The sequence below is a fragment of the Lissotriton helveticus genome, chromosome 5_1 (assembly GCF_964261635.1).
Source record: "Lissotriton helveticus chromosome 5_1, aLisHel1.1, whole genome shotgun sequence".
Taxonomy (NCBI): domain Eukaryota; kingdom Metazoa; phylum Chordata; class Amphibia; order Caudata; family Salamandridae; genus Lissotriton; species Lissotriton helveticus.
The window spans coordinates 1,752,787,469-1,752,809,976 of NC_136065.1; positions in this window are offsets into that span (position 1 = coordinate 1,752,787,469).

Here is a 22,508-nt window from a genome sequence, read left to right on the forward strand (position 1 = left end):
GGCATGACGTGCAAAAAAGTCAACACCCACAATGGGGAGTATCAGAGTAATATCAGGCAGAAAAAAATCCTCAACACATATGAGCAACCACTTCCTCACTATGCGTCACAAAGATGACCAGTGGGTTATCCTCGAAACTCTGGATAACATCAATGATCAGGAATTTGCTACAGAAGGAAGAGAGATGAATTTACCATTTGAAGACCTTTAGGATGGGCTTGAACTATAATGTGTGTTGGTCCCAGATCAACTGAATGTATAGAAAGCAGACATAATTACTGAAATTCAGTTGCACACATATGTTGTTTTTCCTTAGGGAAAAAATATGTCATAGATATTGGTAGAAAGAAGAATAGCATCCCTGTACTAAGAAAGCGAAAACCATAGAATGCCTTTTCAAAAAAGATTTACTCTTTAATCAGTTTTTAATAGAATTAGTTGCAAGTATACCCCTACTTTTATGCAAGGACCCCACTGTCCTATTTTTTTAATTTGCATCTGTATATAGACACATCCAAGGCTCTATTCTGGTGCTGGGATTAGCCTGAGATGGACCCTGTCTGCTTTTTAGACAGAAAAAAGTGAGATAGGAATGAAATGTCAGTCCTAATATAAAAGGAGACCATGGGCATAGTCCTGGACAACCCTCCAATTCTTTTATTCATATTACAAATCTGTGAGCTTTGACGCAGATATCTCACAAGGAAATATGAGATAATTTTTTATATGTTTAGGAAGATCAGGTGATTCTTAGCTATGTCCCTTAGCTGTCTGTAATGATATAATTAATTTCCCACGAGTAGTAATGATGCCTGTTGGACCCGGGGTTACCGTTCAGACTAGGGTAACCTGGCACGAAGTGGGAAAGCTAAACTCCAAGGCTTTAGTGTTACACTTGCGTCACACTCCACTCAGTATCACAGCATACTTCCACTAGAAAAATGACACCACACCGTCTTTTAGAAAAATGGAGAAGCTTTATCTTTAGATCAACTTTAGATTCTTTCTTTTTTTAGCAGTGATGAATTTGCATCATGAACACCTTCACATATGATTTATCTAACCATTTAAACATCACATTCCTTTTGTTTGTATTTTAAGATCCAGCATGACTAATGAGCTTGGCAGTTCCACGTAATACTTTATCTTTAGCAGTTACTTTTCAGTCTTAGCATATCAAGCAGCAGTTTACATTCAAAAATAGGAAGAACAAGTAAACATATTGGTCTGTGAAGGGAGTTGACACATTTACCAGATAATTAACAAGCAGAGTATGTATTCCAACCAGGCAATCCTCTAGATCATATCTATAAGGGCTATCGGCATAACCCCACAGAGGGTGATTAACTCCTGTAATTCGAGGTTACTTATCGTCCCCCTTTCTCTGCCAGTTTCCCCTCAAGTTCTGGTTCACCACTCATATAGGAATTTTGGTCTGAATATCCCCACAGGCTTTACTTCAAATGAGCTGAGGTGAACAGTCTTCCTTCTCTTTCTTCTGAATCCCTATTTTACTAGCTCGCTATCTCTGCTGTTCAAATATAGTCCTGGTTTCAGTTTTAATATCTTGACCCGATCCTCATGTAAATGTAGAGCGGAGGAGGAAATCCTCCAACAACATGTGAGACAATTACCTCATCCGCGACTTCCACCAGCACTTGTAACCGAGGGAGCCGGCAATCCCCTCAAACACTGCCCCGATTCACAGACTATCCTGGGGGCCGAGTCTGAAGGGTGAATGCAGCAAACTACCGGCCTGTTTCCAGGCCCGTTCAGCCCTTCTTCTTCCCTCGCGTCTTGGATTGAAGCGTCCGGCGCCTTTTCACGCATCACCGCTTCAGGGGGAGCCGGCCGCTTCTCAACCCTAGCGCAGGCCCCGATCTTCCGGCAATGTGATACTGACAACGCCCACCAGCCCAGGCAGAGTTCAACGGGGCGGCTCTCTCACGATGCAGGACGCGCCCCAGCTAACTCTCACGCCTCTCGCGGGAAAGCTGGATCGGCGCTCCTGCCTCACAGGAGTTCAGCGGAACCACAGGGAACAACAGCTCTCGCTAAATGAACTTTGGGGAAATCAGGGTAACGGTGAATTAAACACACTTCCCTTTCCTCTTATTTTACTGCACAGACATCCCAGTGGAAATCCTACTTAAAGCAGCCGTCAGTCCGACGCTTTCCCCCATACTCTCTTCACGTGGGGGCTAGGTTCTGATGTCGTCTTAAGTGCCCCGCAGTCTGTCTTCACTCCTCTAGAGGGAACAGCAGCAGCGCAGAACCCAGCAGGTCTCTCACTCACCACCTTTTGCTTAGGCGAAACAATGTCCCTCCATGTCCTGGCAGTCTCAAGGCTCAGGGAGGGGGGTTTTGGAGTTCATTAACCTCTTCTTCATATGGACACTGGGTCCCCTCAGTTCTTCCCACAGCTGGGTCAGTTCAACCGGTAGGGAGGCAGATTCACCACACCTGGCAGCAGCTCTTCAGAACCATCAACCTGGTCAGGATCACCCTTTCTCATTCACAGTAGTCTGCACTCCAGTCAGTTCTGTGAGGTCACCCCCAAAATGGCCGACCAGTGAGCTCCCTTTTATAACCTAGGCCCAGGTCACTAGAAGGGACCAGAAGGTTCTAGATCCCCCTAATGCTAGCCTATGGCCATGGTTCTGAGGTAACTCCTGACAGGGCAACCATTTTGTAAAACACAGTAGGCCTCCATTTTAGAAAAGGCACACCTGCGCCTCAGCACTGGTCAACAGTGAGGAGACGCCCGAAGGCTTTAAAAATCAACACCCCAAATAAAAAAGTCAGTGGACAAAAAAAATTGAAGGCAAAAAGGGGAGACAAATAAGGAGGGACCACCCAAAGGGCTGACAGGTCTAAAACTGCCATGTTGTTATCAATTGTTATGTCCATCAGCTGCTCATAGCGATATCTCAATTGAGTCTGCATCTTAGGTAACATGGGTGATCAGTATCTTTTAGAGATAGCCGCTCCACTTTGAGCCACAACCCATGAGGCCTGGTATTAGTATTAAATACAACACAAGCATTTTGGTTTTTATCTATCCTCTGCATGACTTTTACCAGGTGCTAGACCTGGCACCATTGGCGTGGGTCTCCCTTCCATTTATGCAGTTGCCTCATGTGTTTTTGCTGGTGTTAAATGCCACTGCTGTCCAGTGCCACAGGGTGTGTGCTCCCTACTGTAACTGAATGTATTAATTAGTGATTCCATGATTGACTATTTGGTTTACTTGTCAGATCGTAGTACAGTGCACTGAGTGTGCACAGGGCGTGTACATCCAAATGCTGCTAGTGGGCTTGCAGCACTGGCTGTGCCACCCACAGAAGCGGCCTTGTAAAACATGGCTAACATCTGCCATTGCAGAGCCTGCGGGCAGTCTGGTACTGTCATGCTGACTGGGCAAGTGTACCCACTTGCCAGTCCCTAAACCTTACCTTTTCTTCATATTAGTCACCCCTATGGTAGGCCGAAGGGCAATGTGCATTGTAAGTATAAGGTAGGACAAGCCCTGATGTGTGTGGCATGTCCTAGTAGTAAAATACAGCCATTTTCGTTTTTCACTATAGCAAGGCTACCTGCTCTCCATAGGCCAGAATGGGCTGTTAGAATTATTACATTTTATAATCCTAACCGACTTAGAGAGCATGGTAGAAATTCGAGTTTAGTATGCCTGGACTCAGAATGATAAAATACATTGTTTAGTAAAGTGCGTTTTAATATTCTGTGTTTGCAAATACCACTTTTAGAAATGAGGTATTTGCTTGCCTAACCATTTAAGCCTGCCTCTGCAAGGTTGTGTATTCCTTCGTCTGGTTTTGTGAGTGTCAGGGCTGGGGGATTCCAGGAGACAGGCTGGTGCAGCCCCGTGGTGAATAGAGAGATCTGCATCTAGATGGGAGGGAGGAGTTGCACCTGAACCTTGAATAGGGTTGTGCCTGCCTTCCACAATGCTGGTTCCACCTCCTGGGGTGCGGCTGGTGTCTCTGCCCTGCACACTGAAAGAAGAGAAGCAAGACTGTCAACAAAGTGCTCCAGAACTGAACTTACCTTCCACAATGCTGGCTCCACCTCCTATGGGGCATCTGATGTGCCTGCCCTGCGTTGTGAAAGGAAAGGAGAAGTCTGGTAAACAGAGTGCTTCAGAAATGGTTTTGACTGGGCACAGGCCCCTCTCCCCTCAGAGAACAAAGGATTTTGGGGAAAAAATATTGGGACCCTGATCTCAAGAAATTAGATCTCTTCTGGACTTACAAGACGAAACCTATGCTGAGGAGAGGAACCTGAAGAAACTGAGGAGAGACTATTCCCAAGCTGAAGTGCTGCTTGGGGGATTGGCCTGCAGTGGTTGCCTGACTGCCAAAGAGAAGAGAAAGATCTTTGTGTACTTTAATTTCGACTTGTGAAAAGATCTCCAAGGGCTTCGAAGAGAGCTTGCCCCCTGACCGAAGTCTCCAGCCTTTGTGGATTGCTGCTGGAAACGCTGTTTCAGTGGCTACAGAGGCAGGGAGCTGTGACCGACTCTCACGACCGGCCCGGTGTTCTGTAGGCACTGCATCAAGCAACGTCCACCTCGAACAACGCTAGCTCTGAGCTCACCGACTCCGTCCTGATGCCGTCACCGAGCCGTTGCCTACACTGCGACTGGTGGACACCGCGACGTGCAACGCCTCGCTACACCGACTCATACTGGTCTGACCGACGCGGTCACTGCTGCTGACTACGAGTCCTGTGAACGCACCGGAGTTGGGCACCGCCTTGCACGCTTCGCGACGCACCGCCCCATTCTCACCGTTGTCCGGACTGATCGGTGCCAGCTCCCGAGCTCCGGCTCTGTTGCCGCACCGCAAGATGCAAGCACGGCATCGAAGCACCATCTCGCCCTGCAATGCATGCCTTGGATCCACCGACTCTGTCAATGGGCCGCTGCCTGCACTGCATCGAGGGAAAAACGCGTCCTGCAACACTTCTTTCCTGCACCGCAACAAACACCGGAACCGGCTTGCACATCCGTGCTGGCCGCCTCAAGTAAAAGGTACTGTGACTGAGTCTGTCGACATTTGAGTGGGTCCGTACCGACATGGTCCGCTGGATTTGTTAGACTCTGTGTTATTTCAACAACGCCGTAGCCGTCAGGGCTACAGACTCGTACCAAACCTTGATTTAAGCCTTTTTAACCAGAACTCTTGAATTCTAATCGTACTGTGGATTCTTTTTGTCATTTATTGGTCTTGTGGTAACTCTATATAAAATATACTTATTTTTGATATACAACCTTGTGTGGTGTCCGTCTGTAGTGTTGTCACTCGGTTACTGTGTGTGGTCACAAATGCTTAACTTACAAAGCCTCTGAGATAAAGCCTTGCTGCTCGTGCCAAGCTACCAAGGGGTTGAGCAGGGGTTATTTTAGGAGTGTAATCCCCTTATCCTGACTAGAGGAGCGGTCCCTATTTGTCACAAGAACCTACATGTGCCAACTAGAGACCCCTAATTCTAACACAGGGAAGTCTCAATAATATAAATTCAACACCGTCTGATAGTGGGGAGCATTGGGCACATATCACATTTAAACATTTTTATTTTCAAACATTCAATGCCGCCACAATGCATATTTGATGAGTTCCTATATTTTTTTTCAGTGTTTTGTCTCCATCATGGGCTGTGTCTGAAATTCCTATTAAGTTCTAATAAGGTAATACCTGTTAATGACTATAAACTAGCAGCTGGCCATAAGATCTTAGAATCGTTTGAAGAACTTTTGATGCTTTTAAACATTTATATGTTTCACACTTCACCACCCTTAAATGCACCCTCCTAAAATCTGCAATAACTATAACATAAGACTAGAGAAGAGCACCACGCCCTTCAGCAGGCAACTTTTGAATAAAGTTTGGTAAGAATTGAGTAGGTACATGAGATATATGAGATATATTGTATTTCCCATTTCTTTAATTCTCAGAGGTTATCAGACAATAACCCCAGATCCCAGATTGCACTGTAACACAGAGTTGTAGTGGGACAAAGTGTCGACCAGGTACAGTAGAGATTTGAGTGAGTTTTTAGTCCTATAGAAAGCTGCCGACCCTTTATGCGGGTAAAACTGGCTGAAACATGTTGGCCACTTCTTTTGAGCACCTATAGGATGTGCAGGACAACCTAATGGTAATTTTTACATCCTTCTGTTTTTAACCTTGCTACTTCTCCTTTGTTGTTTGATATTAAAGGCACTATTTTGGAGCAAAGTAGGCAATTTTAATTCACTTTTTGGTGCAGATCCCACCATGTCTCTGGAGATAGAGACTCAACCTCCTGGTGTAGGTAAGGCACTATGATGATGCGATTGACCACAAGTATACCAGTTTCTACTACATAACACAGTGGAAAGTGGTCAGTAAGGTCCACATTACCATCTTAATGAACAAGGATTGATGTGGGAACACTGTGAAAACACTTCTCCAGTGGTAGTTTGTGGAAGTAGATTTTATTGACAGATCACTGGTACAGGTCAACAGGGTCCAACAGATCTGCACTAACTGCTGGTCATCAACTCCTGTCTCTCTCCTCATATTCCAAACCCCACATTCCATATTACATTATAGAGTGTACATTTAATGTACCCCAGACCTTGATTAATACAACATAAATGAATTATAAACCTAAACACCACTTATCTCTGCCTCTACAAAAATAAAAATAATACAAAAAGAAGTGTGAATTAAATAAATGTGAAATAATAGAATAAATAAATGTGAACTAATAGAATGAAACCGAGTTAAACTATATACTAAATGCACAAGCGACATGCAAAGAGACCAAATAGCAAGGTACAGAACATAACCTAATCATACAATTTGCAAGGAAGAAAATGTCTTCTTGTACTTTTTCACAACCTTTGTGTTTCTTGATCTTCCTAACATTTGATTGTAAATGTAAATGTAAGGGACACTTATAGAGCGCTGCTACCACTCCAAGGAGTATCTTGGCGCTTACACAACCCGGTGGAATAGTTGGAATAGGGAAGAGAGCATCCTGAATTATTAAGCACATCCACTAAACTAAAGTCCTACACAGAGTATCAGACATAGAAAAAATCCAGGTTTTCAATGCCTTCCTAAAAGGGGCCTCTTGGGAAAGGGATCGCAAGGAAAGGGGAAGTTTATTCCACGCCTTGGTTCCCAGTACAAAAATGGATTTGCCACCTTTTGTAGCCAGTTTAAAACGAGGAGTGGTAAGTAAATTCTGGCTTGCAGATCTAAGGCAGCGTGTTGGGTAGTATCTTTTAAACCCCCTGCGTAGATAGATCGGGCCACGCTGATGGAAGGCCCTGAAAGTAATCAAAAGAAGTTTGAACAGGATTCTCCTTCCTATTGGCAGCCAATGTAAAGTGTTTAAGGCTGCAGAGGCTGATGATCTACGGGGCAGACGCAGTACGAGGCGGGCAGCCGCATTTTGGACCATCTGCAATTTGTGGAGCACGATTTTATTTGCTCCAGCGTAGAGTCCATTGCAGTAGTCAAGCCTAGAATTTATTAAGGCCACTGCGACTGTTTTCCTCGCTGAGAGAGGAAGGAGATCAAAAAACTTCCTAAGTGCTTTAATAATTTGAAAGCACATGCCTGCCACTGCTATCGCCTGAGGTTTAAAAGATAGGCAGTTGTCAAATTTTATGCCTAGGTTACGTGCGGATGCAATTGTATTGGGTGGGGCTTCTGCATCCGATGGCCAGCATACCAAGGGGGAAAAAGGGTTATTGATCCCCATGGGTAAGATTTCCGTTTTTCCGGCGTTGCACTTTAGATGGTTGTTATTCATCCATTTGAATGTTGCTGCAAGACAATTCCTAAGATCTTCCTCGGCACCTGGTTTTTCCTTATCCAGCACCAAAATCAGTTGGGTATCGTCAGCGTATGATATAGAACTGATCCTGAATGACGCGATCAAGTTCATCAGGGGTACCATATATAGATTGAAAAGAACAGGGCTCAAACTAGAGCCCTGTGGCACCCCTGAGCTGACGTTTTTAGCCTCAGACTGATATGGGCCAAGCACTGTTATTTGGCGCCTGTTAATAAGGAAGTTCCTACACCAGGCCAACACCTGCCCTCCCACCCCTGCGGCAGCCAACCGGTCCAGTAAGATGTTATGGGATACGGTATCGAAGGCTGCCGACAGGTCAAGAAGGATAAGGACAGCCTGTTTTCCCTGATCCATTGCTGCTCTTACAGTTTCAGCAGAGTATAATAAAGCTGATTCGGTAGAGTGTTCTGACCGAAAACCTGACTGATTCGTATGGAGAACGTTATTCTTCTCCAGAAAGTTTGTCAGTTGACTATTGACAAACTTTTCAGTCAGTTTAGATAGAATGGGTAGCAGGGAAATCGGGCGCAGGTTGGAAAGGGTGGTAGGGTCGGCCAGGGCCTTTTTTTGGAGTGGCTTGACAGCTGCAAGTTTCCAATCCTCAGGGATACTTGCTGTTACTAGAGAAGAGTTGATGATACTGTTAATCATAGGATTAACTATCTCTATTAACTGGTGCAACACCGGAACAGGACAGGGATCAAAAGGGGAACCTGATTTGCTGGCTAAAATAGCTTTAGCAGTTTCTTCCAGAGAGACTGGGGCGAACTCGTCGAAACGGGGGGGGGAAGTCAGTTTCGCTATCTCTCCAACATCAGTTGTGATGATGGTTTCTGATGGAAAGGTATTAGTGATTGTTAGGATTTTATTCTCAAAATAATCAGATATCGTGTTACAGAGATCTTGCGATGGATTGAGTCTCCACTTGTAAATTTGTTAGCATATTTCACCAAATGCGACATATTCCACCATCGTCCATTAATTGTTTTCATAGCTTGACCTTTGATCTCGAATATGCGAATGGGCTTTATAAATTCTTTAAAACACACAAATTCCCCCACAGATAATTTCACATCCTGTCTCTTTTTTAAAAATATGCGCTTTCGCATCTATGACGACTGATTTTATCACTTGCATGTTTAGCTTTCCTGAACTTCTGCAACACTTAACATTCACCCCCCACCATCTAAAATTTCATATTTACAGGAGGACAAAAAGACAGACCTAGTGATAGAAGTTCCTCTTCTTCAGATGATAGCTGCCGCCGTGAAAGGTTGGCGGCATTCATTGTTTCTTTTGTTGTTTGCCCCTTTCGGGCCACAGACGCTGCCAGAGATAGGTGTTAACATGGGGAGTCGCCAGGCAGGAACGATTTACTTGGCGTGAAGAAATATACCCCCGCCGTGAGCCCACGGAAGCGTGAATTTACGCTTTGACACGGTTTTGGCGCTGGGAAAGTCCAGGACAGTACATGTAACCGTGAGTTTGGTGCACTGAAATAACACACCCCAAGGTTAGGATACACCTTAGTGAGTGTATACCGCCCGGGTAGCTTACTGGTCCTGATGAAAGCTCGGCTGACCTAGCCATTAAGAGCAGAAACATGTCGACCAATATTTTTACACATCAAGGACAATAATGGTTCAAACTTATAACCATTTGGCGTCCGCCACACTGTTTTTAACAAATGCAATCTGGTCTCTAATTAAAAAGTTTTTTGAGACACAGACTGTTTTCTTTTAACATCACGCAACCACCTTTTCACCACTCAGAAACACGAAAAACCAGCTCCGCAGTAATATCAGGCGTTGAAGCACACCGGGCAGATATTCGGTCTACCCGGTGGGAACCCCATGATGAAGCATGTCACCGACCATGTCGGTGAGTGAGGGTTCTTCATACTAATCTGGTACTAATCTCCTCACTAACCCTTCCCCACCTTTTATCCCGTTCTGGTATCTTTGTGTGCTTACCCCTTTGGGGAAACATTACTGATAATTAGTTTGTAACACACACCCTTGATCACTCTTTTGTTTTTGAAAGTATTTAGTCTGGGTTGAAGAGTGATTCTTTACCCTTACTCTCTTTTTGTTTAAGCGTTGTTTGCCCCTTGTAAACATTCCCACAGGCTTGACTTTTGGCTTTTTGCTCCTTGCTTTGGCTTGTTTGTTCTTCGAGTTCTTCCTCTGTTGCCGCGTCCTCTCCCCCTTTGTATACTTTGTTCTTGGTGGTGTTGCGTCCTTCCTTCGCTCATTACTTGAAACTGCTGTAAAAAAAATCTTCTTTTGAGTTTCCTTAGTTGCGCTCTGGCTCAATGCTGAAGTAGAGACATCTGACAAATTTCCATCCGATACGTCGCTTTCACTGACGTCAGTTGTTAACACTGGGTTTACTCTTTTTTCCAAAATAGATTCAAAGTTTACACAACCTTCCTACCTCTCATTAACTCAAATGGTACTGAACCAGTAACAGAATGTGGAGTTTTCCTATAAGCGCACACAACCTCTCTGATGGCAGTTTCAAAATCCACTTTTGCTTTAACTACACTTTGAATACATTCTACCAACACCCTTCTGATTCTCTCGTAATACGTAGATGTTTCACACCCACTTTCTTAAAAAATTCCTTCATACCAGAAGAGGTAAATTGTACCTCATTGTCAGATAGTAACTCTTCAGGAACTCCTTCTCTGCTGAACATATCTTGTAAAAAATTAAGGACTACCATGGTATTGGGTTCGGAAACTCCTCTTACCTCCACCTACCTAGAAAGATGATCAACCAAAACCACAAAATATCGCATGCAATTTGGCAATAACTGAAATGGACCTTAAAAATCTCTGGCCACACTGTATCAGGAGATAACACAAGCCTAAAAGAACGATGTACACATTCCCTTACCAACATCTCCACTTCTCTATCTACAATAGGCCACCAAAATTCATTCCAAATTCTGCATTTGGTTGCAGTCATACCTAAGCCTGGGTGGAGCGGCACTAAACGGAGGTCCGCGGAGTTGGGGACCAACTCTGTGGAAACTCTGCTCCTCTCCACTCATCCACCCGCCTCCACCCCCCCTAGGAAGAATTACATGAGATATACATTAAAGGTAAAAAAAATAAAGACTTACCTTGACTGTGGCGTCCCCGGACTGCCTTCCTCCTCTTTCTCGGTTTCATGATGATCTGCGCATGTGCGTGCGCCCCCACGCTTGCGCATTTCTCAGAAGGAATGCACATGCCTTCACACGAGTACTGTTTTTATCAGACGACATTGGGAAATGCTGGGTGGGTGGACATTTGTGGATCCACGCAGATTCCATAACTTTCCCTCACAGAAATATGAGGAAAATTTGTTTTTTGACAAAGTTTGAGGTTTGCAAAGGATTCTGGGTAACAGAACCCGGTGAGAGTCATACAAGTCACCCAAGCCTGGATTCCCATAGTTGTCTAATTTTCAAACATGCATAGGTTTGCTAGGTGTCCCTATCTGCCGGCTAAGCTAAGGTTCACAATCCACAGCTGGGCACATTGCAAATAAAAAGTGTTAATTTTCAGTGAAAAAATTTGATATGTCCACGTTGCGTTTTGGGCCATTTCCTGTTGGAGGCACTAGGCCTACCCACACTAGGGAGGTACCATTTTATCGCGAGAATTTTGGAATTGTGTAGTGAGTGGAAGTTTGTGGAATCACGCATATTCCAGAACTTCCCATCATAGAAATGTGAGTAAAATGTGTTTTCTTTTACAAAGTTTGAGGCTTGCAATGGCTTCTGGGTAACAGACCCTGGTTAGAGTTGCACAACTCACCACATCCTGGATTCCCCTGGGTGTCTAGTTTTCAAAAATATATTGGTTTGCTAGGTTTTCCTAGGTGCAAGTTGAATTAGGGTTAAAAATCCAGGGGAAAAATGTGATGTCCATGTTGCTTTTTGGGCTGTTTCCTGTTGTGGACACTAGGCCTACCCATACATGTGAGGTTCTATTTTTATCAGGAGACTCTGGGGAATGGGGGTGAGTGGAGATTTGTCGGTCCGCACAGATTCCAGAACTTTCCATTACAGTAATTAGATGACAATTTGTTTTTGTTGACAAAGTTTGAGGTTTGCAGGGCTTTCTGGGCAACAGAACCTGGTGAGAGTCAAGCAAGTCACCGCATCCTGCATTCCCCTGGGAGTCTAGCTTGAAGAAATGTATAGGTTTGATAGGTTTCCATTGTGCCAGCTGAGCTACGGCTCACAATCCACAGCTAGGCACATTGCAAAAAAAGGGTCAGTTTTCAGTGAAAATATGTGGTATTCATGTTGCATTTAAACCTACCCACACATATGAGGTACCATTTTTATACAGAGACTTTGGGAAATGGGGGAGTTGGGTGGAAGTGTGTGGATCCACAAAGATTCCAGAACTTTCCATCACAGAAATGTGAGGAAAATGTGTTTTTTTCAAAGTTTGAGGTTTTCAAGGGATTCTGGGTAACAGAAACTGGGGAGAGACACAAACGTCACCCCATCCTGGATTCCCCTGAGTGTCTAATTTTCAAAAATATATGCGTCTGGGATGTTTTCCTAGGTGCCCAGTGAAGCTAGGGTTCAAAATGCACAGCTAGGCAAATAAAAAAAGGGTCAGTAAACACTGCAAAATGTGATGTGTCCATGTTGCATTTTGGGTGGTTCCTGTTGCGGCCACTAGGCCTACCCACACAAGTAAGGTGCCATTTATATAGAGAGACTTTGGGGAATGCTGGGTCCATGTACGTGTGTGGATCTATGCAGATACCAGAACTTTCCATCACAGAAATATGAGGAAAATGTGTTTATTTTGACAATGTTTGAGGTTTGCACGGGATTCTGTGTAACAGAACATGGTAAGAGCCACACAAGTCACCCCATCCTGGATTCCCTTTTGAGTCTAGGTTTCAAAAATATATAGATTTCCTAGGTTTCACTAGATTTCGGCTGAGCTAGATTTCAAAATCCACAGCTAAGCACATTGCATAAAATTGTCAGTTTTCACTCGAAAAATGTGATATGTCCATGTTGTGATTGGTGCCGTTTCCTGTCGCATACACAAGGCCTACCCCCACAAGTGTGGTAACATTTTTATACAAAATTGAGGAACAACTGTTATTATCTATTGACTTTCCATGCTGCTCTGTCTTCCAAAGGTAAGACATTGTCTAAAAAAGAAGTCACTTTGAAAAATGTCATGTAATTCACATGCAAGTATGGGTACCCACAAGTTTGGAGATGTGCAAATTACGTAAGCTTCTAAACTCTATATTTAGTTACCATTTTGGAAATACATAGGTGTCCTTGATACCTATTTTTCACTTTTTATACTTTACCAAATAAATTGGCATACACCCGGTACACAATGCAAAAACCATTGCAATACGCAGCTCTTTTATTGGCTCTGGGTTCCTCGGGTTCTGGGTAAACTAACAAGTCCTATATATCCTCACAACCAGAAGGGTCCAGCAGACGTTACAATATATTGCTTTAAAACTTCTGTTATATGTTGAAGAAGTTACAGGTGAAAACTTTGGCACAAACGGCCGTTTTTTTCAACTGATTTTCAATATTTATTATTTAGTTTTTAGAAGCAAAACTTGAAGGATCCACACAAATGACCCCTTTCTGAATTCAGAATCTGGTCTACTTCTCAGAAAAGTATAGCTTCCTAGGATCCATTATTGCTTTCATACCCATTTCTACCACTAACTGGAAAGAGGTTGAAAGCACAAAAAGTAGCAAAAATAGGCTATGTCCCAGTAAAATGCCAAAACTGTATAGAAACGTTTGGTTTTCTGACAAAAGTCTGCCTGCCCCTGAAAGCAGGGAAAAATAGATGCTTTCTTCTGCAGCACTTTTTCCCCAGCACGTTTCCCCCCAAAAAATGAAAAACTGTATTTTAGCTAATTTCTGAGTTCCCTCCAGCAGAATCCACAAACCACGGGTACCTTTAAAATCCCCATGATGTTGGAAGAAAAGGACACAATTTTGGTGTAGATGCCTTATGTGTATAAAATGTTACAGGGGTCTAAGCACAAACTACCCCAAATAGCAAAAATGACTTAGCACAAAGGGGGAGGGGGAGGCCTAGCAGCGAAAGGGTTAAACTCAAGTAATTTTGTCATCAATCTAGCTAATACTGTGTCTGTAGTTTTGTTTATTTTCATACCTGAAAAAATATCAACTAAGGGTTTATGTTCTGTTCTTAACCAAAATTTCCTGCCCCATATATAAGATCTACATTTCTCTATGTCCCATACACAGGCTAACATCTCTTTCTCAATTACTGAGTATCTAAATTCCACTTCCTTCAATCTTCTTGATGCAAATCCTACTGTCACATCTTTACCATCAACTATTTGTGATAAAACAGCACCCGTACCATAATGACTAGCATCAACCATCACATATGTATGCATATGTATCTCTACCTTCAACGTATGGTTTAAGTGCTGGGGATGCTACAATACTCTGTTTGATGAGTTGAAAATGCTCATGAAATGTTGATGCCCATATAACAATCTTCTAAAACACTCATTTTGCATAGAACACATACAAACTGATAAAAGATCATAACTGATCCTTGTCAACTGGATGAGGAGCATTAACAATGCCTATAACAATGCTAGGATTGGGTTTGACACCATCTTTAGAGAGAGCAGGACCTAAATATTAAATTTGTATTCACTGCAAAAATACACTTATCATCCTTAACAATCACACCACTATTTTGTAAAATTGACAACACATGTTCTACAACCTCAGTATGTTGTTTTTCCGTTTCATTGTGCACTAAAATATTATCTTGAAATACTATCACATTGGGTATGTCTTGTAGAATGTTGGTCATTACCTTTTGAAAGACCGATGTGGCAGAGGCCAGTACAAATGGCATATAACAAAATTGAAAAGTACCATCACGTGTAACAAATGCTGTTAAATGGTGAGATCGTTCATCCAGTACTACCTGATGCTACGATGCACGCAAATCTAATTAGGAAAAGATTGGACTGACCTATTGCCGTGATCAAGTCATCTTTACGTGGTAAAGGAAAATTCTCTACCCAAATTACTTTGTCGACTGACCTTAAATCTATGAATAATTGCAAATCATCAGTTTTGCTAAAACAATTGGTGATAACCATAATGTGGCATCCATCCTCTTGATGATACCGTCATTCTGCAGGTCTTTTAACATTTGTGATAACTCCTTTCTTATACTATGAGGAACATTCCTTAATTTGTTTTACAGGCAAACCACCTTTGATCTTAATGGTGTTAACAAAACTCTCAATTTGACCAATTCTGTATTGAAAAACCATCTCAAACTTCCTTGTCCAGTATACTTTATCGCACACAACATTTATCAATGAAACTGGACATTTTTGTCCAGGTTTAATAATAATCCAATACTCCGCTTAATGCCACAGTCCTAATATGTTTATACCTTTATGAGCAACATAGATTTTGCATATATGGTTTTATTCTCAAACAAAATGTTTCCCCAGAAGTATCACCATAAATCTATCCTACTGCCTTCAAATGCAGTTGTCAAAAAATCTGAAGGGCAGTTGCACTTTCTGTGGCCAAAACGCTTTGTACTTGCATACAAAAAATAGTGACTCTTGCACCTGATTCCACAAGAAGAGGAATAACAGTGCCCTCAATGTGAAAGGGATAAGTAGATCATTACACCTTTTCTCACTTTGTATATTATTCATGTCTACACAATTCACAGAAAGTACCCATTCCTCTACTCTTTCCTCCATGGTCTCACAATCATCATCCATCCCTTGGTCTAGAACAGATCTCACAGAGAAGCATCTACCACCCCTACGTACCTTCCCAAAATGACCTATTTTTTTACATTTTCAATAGTCTTGCAAAATAGCAGGACAATTCTTAAAATTTTACACATGGCTAGTAAACCATATCGAAAACAAATCAGTTTAGAAGATATATGCACATTACTTGCATTTCTAACACTAGTAGTTGCATTTTATGAACTTCAGAAATAGGTTTGATGCCGCCTTTACAGCTTCCTATTAAAGTTTCATTATTTTTGATGAACCCTGTTCCTTAACTCTGTGAATTAACATTCACCAGAACCATATGTGGATTTTCATTATCCAATTGTTTGGAGTCCAGTTGTGAACACTCTATACTCTTAAATATATCAATTACTTTGTCCAGTGTTAGATTCTCATAAGACAATAATTTCTGTTGAATTTGTTTTGAGTTGCAACCAGATACTATCTGGTCTCTGATCAATTGTGAGGTAAACGCTTCAAAATTGCAATATTCTGCTAAAATTTTTAAAGCGTAACATATGAATCAATAGAATAATTTGGAGCCTGAACATCAGTAAAGAATGTGTGTTTGTGCACCACAAGACTAACTTTACCCTAAAAATACATGGATAATTGCTTTACTGTAAGTTGATACTCATAAAGATCCTCAATACCATGACCACTATATAATGGTAGATGATCAAACACATTCTGACCTTCAACACCCAAATAGTAATAAAGTAAACTTATTTTCCTATCTGGTTTGAATTTCAGACCATAAATAGCTCCTAGGTAGGCATTAAAGGATCTGTACCATAACCTCCATTTTATTGGTGGTTCATCTGCTTCTTGTAAAAATGGAATGGGTGGAGTTACTGTTTTCATCTTGTGCTAACTGAAAATAACCAACTATAATTACAAAATCAAAAAAATAAACAAGGCAAGAACAGTAATAAAATAAAACTTCAACAACACAGATTCAGTGATCCATACTGCACACAATTGCTTTAAGCGACCAGCAGAAAATGCTAAATAATATAGAATGTTTTATCCCAGTAGGAACAGAACAGAGAAGAAAAAGCATAAATTTGAAGCATGCTAATCACTGTTTGTAAGTACTGGAAAACTTGAGTAGTTTGAAAAAATTGATAAAGCATGCCAATCGCTGTTGACATGTGTCAAATAGTACCTGAGTTGAATATAACAATAAGAACAATAAAGCATCCCGATCGCTTTTGACACATAAAAATAATGCTGGAGTTGAGCAGAAGGGGTGCTGTAGAATGCAGAAAGAACAACCACGCAGTGAGGTGCTGCTCGATGGTAAAATACTGACGTACGTTTGAGCACTGCGTCGATATGCAATTTCATGAGAAACTGAACTCAGAACGAAAACAGCACTCCTGGCATAACCCTTGATGCAGAGCATCATAACACGCATGGAGCACTGATAAAGGAAACAGCAGAGAGTTGGCCGAACCAAATGTTGCCAATATTAGAAATGTTGAGAATACAATGAATGTACGCACTGCATAAATCCGTGCGCGCACAAGCCTCTTCAGATGTCCTAGACAACCAGAACACGCTACTTGTCACAGCATGCAGCTCGCCCTCCATGGCTTGCACTGTTAGCAGTAAATGTAAATTCTTTTTAAATCAATGAAAATAAGTACAAATACAGACTTGAGGACGTACTGATGAATACAGAAATATCCTGAATGAAAGCGCCCTTCTTACAATGCGATACCTGGGCCCGACCAGATAAAAATACTTTACAATGTTTTAAATTCCAGAAGCGTTTTTTGTAGAAGTTGCTCAGTTCAACCAAGTTGAGTTCATATCCCAGATTGTTGCCAAATCTGTGAAGACGCTTCTCCAGTGGCAGATTATGGAAGTAGATTTTATTGAAAGATCACTGGTATAGGAGAACAGGGCCCAGCAGATTCACATCAACTGCTGGTCATCAACTCATGTCTCTTTCCTCACATTCCAAACCCCACATTCCATATTACATCATAGAGTGTACATCTAACCTTCACCAGACCTTGATCAATACAACATAAATTAATTATAAACCTAAACACCACAAGCATTCTTAGTGAATGGCCCTAAATTAGGCTTTAGAAGAAGAGTGCATCTAACAAAAATTGCTTCTAGCACCCTCTTTTGTTTCTTTTGTAGTTGAAATGTGGCCTTTGTGTATTCCTCCTAGACAGTATGTAAAAGGGTGACAAGGTTTGAAAGAATGTGGCCATCTCCGGCAGGATGAGGGGGCAGATCTCTCTCACCTATCACACTTGCATTTTAATGGGGTTGCCTCAGGACACACACAAAAGACTATACTTTTGTGCCCCCAGACAGACTGGGCCCATGGCAGGGAGAAAGAAAATTTAAGACGCCTCTGTAGGGTGGAACCCCAGAATCTTCACCCATTTCACAGTGGGCACCAAGTATAAAAAGGGGATCCTCAGACCAGCTCTTCAATACACTCCTAGAACTGTGGATACTACTGAAGTAGGACTGCAGTGGTGCCCTGCTGATTGAGGTCTGCCCTGCTGTCTAAGAAAGAAGACTGGACCTGTACCCTTCATCCCAGGCTGATGTGACTCCAGGGGATGTCTGCCTGATCTCCTGATTGAGCTGCAGGGACGAGCTTCAGAGGCCTCTTTACACCTCCCCAGCTGATCTGCTGGACTGGCCCTGTTTTGACATGTCTGAGCCAGGCTGGTTTCTGCTGGAGTGAGTTCCTTATGTGCTGGACTCTTCTTGACCGTGAACATGTCCGGTCATGCCAAGATCTAGCTGCCCCCACAGAATGGCATAGTTTGTGGAATTTGACACACAACACTACATGGACTTAAACTGACAGCTTCAGTGACCACCAATGCAAAGCTCCAGCCATGACATTCCACTATGCCCAACAGGATACTGGTGCTACTGCATTGACCATCCGCATTGCCAGGCCTGCTGTTCATTCTACAGCAACCATTTGTGATGCACTCCCGGTGCCTAGCGGTCTTCTTCACTGGAACTCTTTGAACTCTTCATGCTTAACTTTTTCAATGGGCCTAACTGGATGCTGTATCTGGCCCGCACTCTGTTGCCGTTGGCCTGAACTTGTGACTTTCACCCGTGAGTGGCGGTTTGTGCTTTTTGGCACGTTGTGCTTTTAGGTTCTATACATACTTTAAAACTTTGAAATTGCATATCCCTCATTCTGCCAACTGGATTTTTGTTGTTTTGATGTCAAATTATTTATTTAATGGCGCTCTATTGATCTAAATTGGTTTTGGATTTTTCTTGTGTTGTGTTTACACTTTATTACTGTTTGTGTGCTGCATAAACACTTCACACATTGCCTCTATGTTAAGCCTGACTGCCTTTGTACCAGTCTACCAGAGGTATAAGTGCAGGTTGATTTAGTGTCTCTTTCATGGCTTACCCTGACAGGGATTGCAGTGGCTACTTGAGAAGGGTTCACACAGTCTTCAACCAGCAACATACAAACGCACTACCCTGAAAAGGCTATTTTGCGTGTTGATAGAAATCAGATCCACTTGACTGGAGCAGGAAGATTCTGGTGCAGTGTTCTTGTGACTGATTGATCAATGACAGCAGAATAATAACCTTGAGAGTAAGTAGTCCTTTTACGGGTACCCAGTGGGAAGCCTGCCTACTGGCTCTTGCGGTATACATCTTTTTGTTATGTCAGGATGGGGTCCATGGGGTCACTCAAGCGTTTAAAAATGGGTGGGATCAGGATGCAAAATGTAAATCCCCCCTCCTGAAAACATTCCTCTGGAGTAGCTCCGTATTGTAATGCTCATGTGATTGACCCTAGCCAGAGGTGATAGACTTTAATACTCACTGGCCAAAGCGTACATTTCTAGGTGTCCCTATAGTCTTGTCCGCCTCTTTCCCTGCTGCGTTTTAAACTTTAGATGAACCCTGGGAAGTTTTCACCCATTAATCAGGAGCTGATTGTTAACCCCTCAGTCATTACCCATCATTCTGCCTTCTGGCTTTGCCCGGATGAAATAAACAGCACACAGAATTCTATAAAGCCACCAAAATATTTTGTTCAGCAGCATTACGCCTTCAGGCAATATCATTTCCTGTTGCAGAGTTATTTATCTGCCTGACCTTTTTCCTGCATGCCTTATCATGGAAAGAAATTGGTTTTCATTCTCGTCTCTATAATTTAAGCACTGCTAACCGAGAGCTCCTTCTGTGGTATATCCTGTTTGATAGAGTGTAAAATGAGCTGCAGAGAGAATACTTCTTTCTAAAGAAGGGCCCTTGTGTCTTGTCCTTATAATAAATTTCAGTTTACTTGCCCATAGACAGCCGTGAAATGAGTCTCTCAATTTGTAAGCAGCAATACCACTGCATTCCCTCAACCACAGAATCATATACTATAGCTTAGACCTGGATAGAGGATGACCTCATTGTCTCTCAGGTGTTTAAAAAACACTCCTTGTCTTCGCCTCCTGTCATCCTTGTGCAGGCAGGTGAATGGTAGAAGTGACAGTCTGCTGCCTCCGACCGCCATTTTGTGTAAGCATCCCCTGTTCTGGCTCCAGACCGAGCTTTGCTACTTCTATGAGGAATACAGCTAGAGGTCCTGTTATATCTCTGCTGCACTGAAATTAGTGGGTCCCATAAAATAGGTGTAAACTTTTCATTGAACTGTATGCCTTCCCAGCATAAACCTCTCTTAGTACTACTACACAGTCTGAAAGGAAAATTGTATATTGTATTACCTTAACCAAAGCTATTCGAATAGTATTCCTCATTCCAACCTGTGAATTTAGGAATCATGTACGCTGTAAAACCTGCTTGGGAAACATCGTGCCCATGTGGTAATGTTTTTTTTTCCTGGAACATTTTTCCACATGGGAAGTCAGAATAATCCCACTGACGTGTTTAGTCCACTACTACCTCACATAATGAGAAGCAGTGGAACCGTTCGATTTATATGGACAACTGACTCAAGTATTTTTGTCAGAGAAAATAAAAGTGTGGTACCCTTGACCTGTTGTGTTGTGCTGTGAGAGTAGTGCATTCTTATGACATCTGAATGGCCTTTGGCAATAACCTGTTAGCATTCGTTGGCCACATTTGATTGCTTTTTTGTTGGGCTAATATGTGCCCTCGAGGCTACTGTGATGGTTTCAAGGCGGAAAACCGGTGGTATCTGTTGGATTTCAATGACTGTGGTCCTGCATTAGCCCAGTGGCTGACACTGAATCTAGTGTCCCAACAAACACAGTGAAGCCATGGATTATGTTGGATTCTGGTGCATGGCCACCTTCTCCACAGGCGTGTGTGTCTGCGTATGTGTATGAACGATTGTCCATGTTGGAGTGTCTGTGTGTGTCTTTTTAATCATAGAAGATATGTGGAAAGATCTATCTGGACATTCATAGCAAGATAGTGGCGTTATGTTTCCTGAGCCATAGATAGGCATCCGGCTGCAACTATATTCAGTATTTACCTTTCACTACAACTGGTTAACTTCCCAGAGGTTCTGCAGCAGTGCAACAGCAAGCACTGCACTGCATCAATGCATTAACATTTCATATATTGCCACAAAAGTCCACTGAATGAAAAGGTTGTAATAAAATGCTTCTAACATTATGCAATGTATTTATATTTCTTCTTTTATTTATGTGTGATAGACTGAATATAGAAGGGGGGTTCTCAATGGATGAAAACAACCTTGATGGTGAGCTCTCCTTGCCTACAGATCTACAGCTCCGCCTAACCTCCTGGCGCTTTCACCCACATTTTCTGTTTAGTATTAATCGAATAGCCATCCTCATGTTCACTACAGAATAACCATTGCACTTTAAGCTTGCCAGATGCCTAAGATTAGTGTGACCATTGCCAAAACTATGTGGACACACAAGTGGTACTGTGAGGAAAAACTGCCATATTTTCAATCCCCTTCCACTAAAGTGGTATCATGAAATATTAACAAGCCAATGACACATAAAGTACTCCCAGACAAATAGAAAGTCACTTGCCAACCGAACAGCCTCCTGGTTCCTAATAGCCCCATTAAATAGGTGGTGCCCGTTTGCATATCAGAATTCCCATGAAACAATATCAGTCAGCCCCACCCCTGTAACTAGAGCACACCTTGCACATGTACATCCTTGGGCAGATGAACAACATCTTAGAACATGAGCACTCCACTTCTCTAACAATGAACATGTCAATGACGTGTAGCATATCAGGAAGCAGCAATGAGACCTTTGAATCTGCCATTGCACATTATGAGGAATATTTGACACATTTCTGAAATGTCTGCATGAACATTTCCATGCTACATGTGTAAAACACATGGCACATTAAGGTCTAGTGTTGTGGTCAAGCTGCCACAAAGAGTGTGGCAGCTCTCTGGCCACATAACAAAGCAACATTAGAATACATGAACAAGCCCTTACACATAGGCATTGCACTTCCGCATTGCCATGCAACACCTGCATTTCCCAGGTACAAAAACACCCCCGGCACGCGAACCCCATGTCACACGAGCAGCCAAAGGTTTCTTTGAAAGCTTCGGGTACTGGGCATTGTCCCTGCCACACACATCCTCCTCCAGTACAATGGACAGCTCTGGCACAATGAGAAAATCTGGCACTTATGAAGCCCTTGCATGTATGAGCTGCACGACTGACTCATAGAACAGCCACGTAGCAATTCCAATGGTCATTATTTATGTACCGCAGTTCTATCCAGGCAACACATCCTCCCAGCTATTTCAAGGGCACCCTCTGGCCTATTTGAGCAACATGATAATATTAGTGCCAGGTCTCTGAGATA